At 34.1% G+C, this 7318-nt stretch overlaps 1 long non-coding RNA gene across 1 annotated transcript; it reads left to right on the forward strand.

The window, feature by feature from the left end:
- The first annotated feature begins 1157 nt into the window (after nucleotides 1–1157).
- Nucleotides 1158–6529, forward strand: LOC117322241. Its single transcript, XR_004531502.1, has 2 exons — nucleotides 1158–5270; nucleotides 5740–6529. It is a non-coding gene; the product is annotated as an uncharacterized LOC117322241 (long non-coding RNA).
- Nucleotides 6530–7318: the final 789 nt, after the last annotated feature.

Here is a 7318-nt window from a genome sequence, read left to right on the forward strand (position 1 = left end):
CAAATAAGTGAATTCGGACAAACAACATCCACTGAACTCAAGACATCAATAAGTGAATTCGGACAAACAACTTCCACTGAACTCAAGACATCAAATAAGTGAATTCGGACAAACAACTTCCACTAAACTCAAGACATCAAATAAGTGAATTCGGACAAACAACTAGCACTGAACTCAAGACATCAAATAAAGTGAATTCGGACAAACAACTTCCACTAAACTCAAGACATCAATAAGTGAATTCGGACAAACAACTTCCACTAAACTCAAGACATCAATAAGTGAATTCAGACAAACAACTTACACTAAACTCAAGACATCAATAAGTGAATTCAGACAAACAACTTCCACTGAACTCAAGACATCAATAAGTGAATTCGGACAAACAACTTCCACTAAACTCAAGACATCAAATAAGTGAATTCGGACAAACAACTTCCACTAAACTCCAGACATCAAATAAGTGAATTCGGACAAACAACTTCCACTGAACTCAAGACATCAAATAAGTGAATTCAGACAAACAACTTCCACTAAACTCAAGACATCAAATAAATGAATTCGGACAAACAACTTCCACTGAACTCAAGACATCAATAAGTGAATTCGGACAAACAACTTCCACTAAACTCAAGACATCAATAAGTGAATTCGGACAAACAACTTCCACTGAACTCAAGACATCAAATAAGTGAATTCGGACAAACAACTTCCACTGAACTCAAGACATCAATAAGTGAATTCGGACAAACAACTTCCACTAAACTCAAGACATCAATAAGTGAATTCAGGACAAACAACTTCCACTAAACTCAAGACATCAAATAAGTGAATTCGGACAAACAACTTCCACTTAAACTCAAGACATCAATAAGTGAATTCAGACAAACAACTTCCACTAAACTCAAGACATCAATAAGTGAATTCGGACAAACAACTTCCACTAAACTCCAGACATCAAATAAGTGAATTCAGACAAACAACTTCCACTGAACTCAAGACATCAATAAGTGAATTCGGACAAACAACTACCACTGAACTCAAGACATCAATAAGTGAATTCGGACAAACAACTACCACTAAACTCAAGACATCAATAAGTGAATTCGGACAAACAACTTTCCACTAAACTCCAGACATCAATAAGTGAATTCGGACAAACAACTAGCCACTAACTCAAGACATCAATAAGTGAATTCGGACAAACAACTTCCACTAAACTCAAGACATCAATAAGTGAATTCGGACAAACAACTCCACTGAACTCAAGACATCAATAAGTGAATTCGGACAAACAACTTCCACTAAACTCAAGACATCAATAAGTGAATTCGGACAAACAACTTCCACTAAACTCAAGACATCAATAAGTGAATTCAGACAAACAACTTCCACTAAACTCAAGACATCAATAAGTGAATTCAGACAAACAACTTCCACTGAACTCAAGACATCAAATAAGTGAATTCGGACAAACAACTTCCACTGAACTCAAGACATCAATAAGTGAATTCGGACAAACAACTTCCACTAAACTCAAGACATCAATAAGTGAATTCAGACAAACAACTTCCACTGAACTCAAGACATCAGTAAATGAATTCAGACAAACAACTTCCACTGAACTCAAGACATCAATAAGTGAATTCGGACAAACAACTTCCACTAAACTCAAGACATCAAATAAGTGAATTCGGACAAACAACAACCACAGAACTCAAGACATCAATAAGTGAATTCGGACAAACAACTTCCACTGAACTCAAGACATCAAATAAGTGAATTCGGACAAACAACAACCACAGAACTCAAGACATCAATAAGTGAATTCGGACAAACAACTTCCACTGAACTCAAGACATCAATAAGTGAATTCGGACAAACAACTTCCACTAAACTCAAGACATCAATAAGTGAATTCGGACAAACAACTTCCACTGAACTCAAGACATCAAATAAGTGAATTCAGACAAACAACTTCCACTGAACTCAAGACATCAATAAATGAATTCAGACAAACAACTTCCACTGAACTCAAGACATCAATAAGTGAATTCGGACAAACAACTTCCACTAAACTCAAGACATCAAATAAGTGAATTCGGACAAACAACTACCACAGAACTCAAGACATCAATAAGTGAATTCGGACAAACAACTTCCACTGAACTCAAGACATCAAATAAGTGAATTCGGACAAACAACAACCACAGAACTCAAAACATCAATAAGTGAATTCGGACAAACAACTTCCACTGAACTCAAAACATCAATAAGTGAATTCGGACAAACAACTTCCACTGAACTCAAAACATCAATAAGTGAATTCGGACAAACAACTTCCACTGAACTCAAGACATCAATAAGTGAATTAAGACAAACAACAACCACAGAACTCAAGACATCAAATAAGTGAATTAAGACAAACAACTACCACAGAACTCAAGACATCAAATAAGTGAATTTGGACAAACAACTACCATTGAATATGAAATAAATACATTCAGATCCAACAGAAAAACTTTCGAGTTTTCTAAGTTAGCGCATAAGGAACATCAAAAGCAGGTCACGAGGGGACGAGCTTGATACACCGCTTATACTGAGGTCGTTAACATAGATATATCATAATGAAGTGAATCAGATAGTAGCATCATGAACTTTAAAATCTTTGTAAAATGTATTTCTTTGAATCGCATTACAAAACGGGTCACACTGGAAAAAATTGTCTCGTGTCACACACACAAAAATAGTTCGGCTTTAGTTTAATAGTTTGCCTTTTTTTAGCGGTTATGCTTTATATTAGCTTAACGCACATTTGAAAAGACTTCCAAATTGTTTGTTACAGATACAGACATACCTATGTTTACGACATGAAATCGACTTAATCATCATTGCATTTCACGCTGAAATATTTAAAAATGTAGTGATGCACGTCTACTTACATCACAGTAAATGATTGTGTTATGATATAGTAGTCATTCTTATGTATATTTGACAATAATACAAAACCAAAATTTAGCAATATTGTTTAGGCTTTACATACATATTTACAATACGATTTTGTAAAATCTTATTTTTACGGTCATAGAACACGTTTTCTAAGCGTGCTTTAGACGTTGATGTTTAGTGGTAAGGAGAATAAATATCCCATGAAAATGTATGCTTCCAGTTTGCATCATATATTACACAAAATATTGAGTATTGAAACCTGAGTGATTTGTTCTTAATTATGTTATATTGTACAGTGTAGATTGCAAATAATTGTTTTCGTACAAGTGGAAAATGTGCCAATCTTTAAAGAATGCGGACAGTTTTGACAACTTCCTTTCTGAAACCGAAAGACGTTTAAGTATCCTCCCTATACATACACTCACCAAGCGCTGAGTAGCTCGCACAGAGAGGCCATCCTTTAATGATCAAGGACCTTAAAGAACATAAAACCTACTAAATTTTCTTGAAAAATAGCACGACTGTACTTTTACTGCACTTCTACATGAACTAAACTTGCTTCAAACAATTCAAAATAATCTTCAATTAGCAACTTTAATTAGTGGAATTAAAAACCGATCCCGTTTAGGTTCTTATCTATTTCCACAATTTATGAAAAGTTCGATTTTTATAGGAAAAGAATTCAGCTCGTAAGACTTTGTAAACTACGGAGTACAATGTATGTCATACAAACGAATGTTTTATCTATTCCGATATCAACTCTGTTATCTTCAATCGAATTTTATTATTGAAATAGGAAATAAACAATTTGAAATCGCTAAGAACCTATAATTTCATTACAGCACGTCTGAGGATTGATCAAATAATTCAATAAAATCCGACAACTAAAAGGGGGAAAATCCTGTTCCGTGAAGGAAGTGATTCGAACGCTTAGATCATCAGAAATTACCCGTTAATAAAAAAAAAGGGGACAATTACTAAAAATAAATATGTAAGAAATATCATATTTTTTAGACTTTATACTTATATTTAAAAAATAAATACTTGAAAAAAAAAAGAAGAAAAAAAGTAATATAAACATTTTTCATTATGTTAATTTATCGTTAAATGAGTTTGTTGTTAATTATCCTTAAACTTTAATGATGCTGTTAATTTAGCCATGCTTCGTACTCCGTGGGTTAGCCTTACCTACTATCGCCCGGAGGAGTGAGTTCATTAATACATAAGGATATAACCTTACCACGAACCACGTTAGGGTACCCGAGGCCAACTAAGTTTGTTTGATCTCTACCGCCAATGAATACATCCGATATGATTAAGATGGAGTTTGATACTTGTCACACAATTTATTTAATTAGTGGCACGATTCATACCTTACACAAATTGTTGTACGTTCTTTTAAAATATAATAATGAAAATTACTTAATTAATAGAATAAAGGGGTGCTGTACCTCCACATATAGAATTTACCATATATCTCGGCCTAGTTATCTACACTTTAGACTATAAACCACTGACGAGTCCTAAAGCAGGAAATGCTTGTGTGGTGCAGTTAATTTTTTCTCTCTCTATTGCATCTAACGCTTAATTTGTATTTAAACTGATCATCATATTACTTAGATCGACTCTGATACAATAAAACAATTGGCATTGCCCAATGTTTCTAACAGGTATATTTGTATGGATGTAAATTTGTGGATTTTCTTCATCGTCATTATTGAACAGTAAGTCATCCTACCTATTCATAATCCATTAATTGTCTCTATCATTTACCTCTTCTTCCATCAAATCGCTCTTCAATACTATCAAACATTACCCGTAAGCGTAAGTTTACTCAGTTCATCTTGCCAGCAATCTCCTCTTCAGGCATGATGTTCTTCTTTAGATTACTCCCAAAATATGTCTTCATGTTTTCCTTGAGCTTTGCTTTCCTCATTCAACGTGAAGTTCTTTCTTCATACAGTTTAATAGCAAAGATAAACTGGTACCAGTATAAATCACTCGATGCATGAATGGAGGTACTTTTACCTACAAAAACTTATCGTAGTAAACGTACAAATCGAACTGTACATAAACATCCGAAATAACCAGAAGATATATTATATAATCCGTGATTGAGTTATCACTAGACATATTCAAAGTTCGTCACAGTATAACTGTGTATTAGATAGGATATATATGGTATATAGGACTACTCGGCGTTTTGATATCAACAGTGTGAAGTTTATCGGCAAACGTGTGAAATATCAAGCAGAATTTTGTTGGTGGCGGTTCAATGGTTGGAACATGATTTGATTATCATAAACAGACACACACAAACGGTATGTATCTTTCTATATTCATTCTTTTATTTACTGTATTTTTATTATGTAGTATAACTTGAATGATCAATCTTATACACTTATTTTCCAACAGTGAAAAAATGTACAAGTCTTAATCAGGAGCAACATGTAACCTTTATTTCACCGAATATGTACTTCCCAAAAGTAACATTTTTTTATGGTGCAAAAAGAAATGTATATATCTATGCGCACACGATAACAAAAAGGTTAATTAAGACGTTAAAACAATAATATTGAAATGCAGCGTTATTAAATCATATGTATTTCATAATGATTGTCAAACATATTTTTTTAGTAACTCTTGTTTGCCATGCTGGAACACTCTTCAGGAGTTAATCAGCCAGTATTACATGGCTTTATTGTATCTTTGTAAAGTAGGTAACACACTTATATAGGTTATATTCATTTATTGTTAGTTCCTTTTCCAACAAATCATTATATTTTACAGGTTTCAAACTTTGAAGGATCAAAATCAGCGACCCTATTCTACCATTTCTTGTATTCGTTTAAAGAAACATAAGAACTTCTATTGGCGCATGGAACAGAAAGGAATTCCATTTATGCTGTTATATTCAACAAGGCGGTGGATTTGAAACTTGAAATAGTGATTTCATTCTCAGTATCAAGCCAGAGGAGCGAGGAAAAACAAATGCCATACTAATGAGAAAGTAACTATAATACATGTGTTATAATTTTATCTGATCGGAAAGATAGGATTAAACTATATACAATATTGTTTATGTTTTACACGTCCTTCAGAAGGCAGGTAAATACTAGATGAACTTGGGATATGAAAACAATACCTAAAATTGCTTACAATCGAAGTGCGGAGAACATTTGAGGATAAATTCATCTGTCAAATCTACTAGTGCGAGACTGAAACAAACAGAGCAGGAAATGGTCCCTCGTAATCAGTTGTTGTTTATTTTGACATGCGCATTACTGTGTTTGTTTGTTTCCGGTCAGTTTTCACCCACCCAGATTAACCAGTTGGTTAATAAGTTACAGTTAATGATTTCTGGGACAAGTGAAACAGTCCAGGAACAGAGACCTTTCCCTGTGGCGATCGCCTCAGTTGTCGGGGTGGGCGTTGTCACTCTGACTTTGATGTCGTTTGGTGGAGCTTTTGGTTAACTCAAACTGATATTCCGAGAACAAATCAATACTTTTCATGATATTTTTTGTTTTGTCAAACGCTATGAATGTATTGTTTTTCAAACAATGTCTTTCCAATGGTTTGTCATCATGTTGTTTAATTATATGTATTTTCTTGATCATATAAAACCCATTCCATATGACACCCAGGAGAGCTGTGATTGGTTCAATACACGTCATTAAAGAAAATGGAATGGAGCGAGAATATCTCTATTTTGGAATTCTAATAATCTGTAATAAGTGTATAAAACATGATTTAGAATACCGTATGAGGTTCTATTTTATATGAAATCGTTGACACTCGTCAGGTGGTGCCGCGTCGGCCGAGTGGTTACCCGACACTTTATCACTTTTTTTTTTTCATTTCACCTCTGGGTTGCGAGTTCGAATCCTACGTGAGGCAGTTGCCAGGTACAGACCGTAAGCCGGTGTTTTTTTCTCTGGCACGTCCTTAAATGACCCTGGCTGTTTTTCATTTTATCTTATCAAAGGATGAGTAAAATAGAAGAAAAGAAAATTTTGCGTTGGATAAAACATAATAATGATACATTTTTCGTTTCAAAAAATAAAAAGGTGATTTATTAGATAGAATCCGTTCAAGTTAAATAGGAATTTCAAACATAAAAGTGCAGTGTATGATATACGTAATTAGAGTAGGAGCCCTAAGAGGTTTCTCAGAATTTCAAGAAACTCGTGCAGCCTGTCATTTTCCATGAAAACCACCTTAACATATACATATGTCCTTATTGGGAAATCCTGGGCCATTTTCAGAAATCTTTGACTGAATACTAGTTTCCTCACAAAACTTATGTCCATTCAACCCACCTTATAATGAAGGTAGCGTTCAATCATTTCAGCTAAACTTTCAAGTT

The sequence above is a fragment of the Pecten maximus genome, chromosome 2, assembly GCF_902652985.1.
Source record: "Pecten maximus chromosome 2, xPecMax1.1, whole genome shotgun sequence".
Classification (NCBI taxonomy): Eukaryota; Metazoa; Mollusca; class Bivalvia; order Pectinida; family Pectinidae; genus Pecten; species Pecten maximus.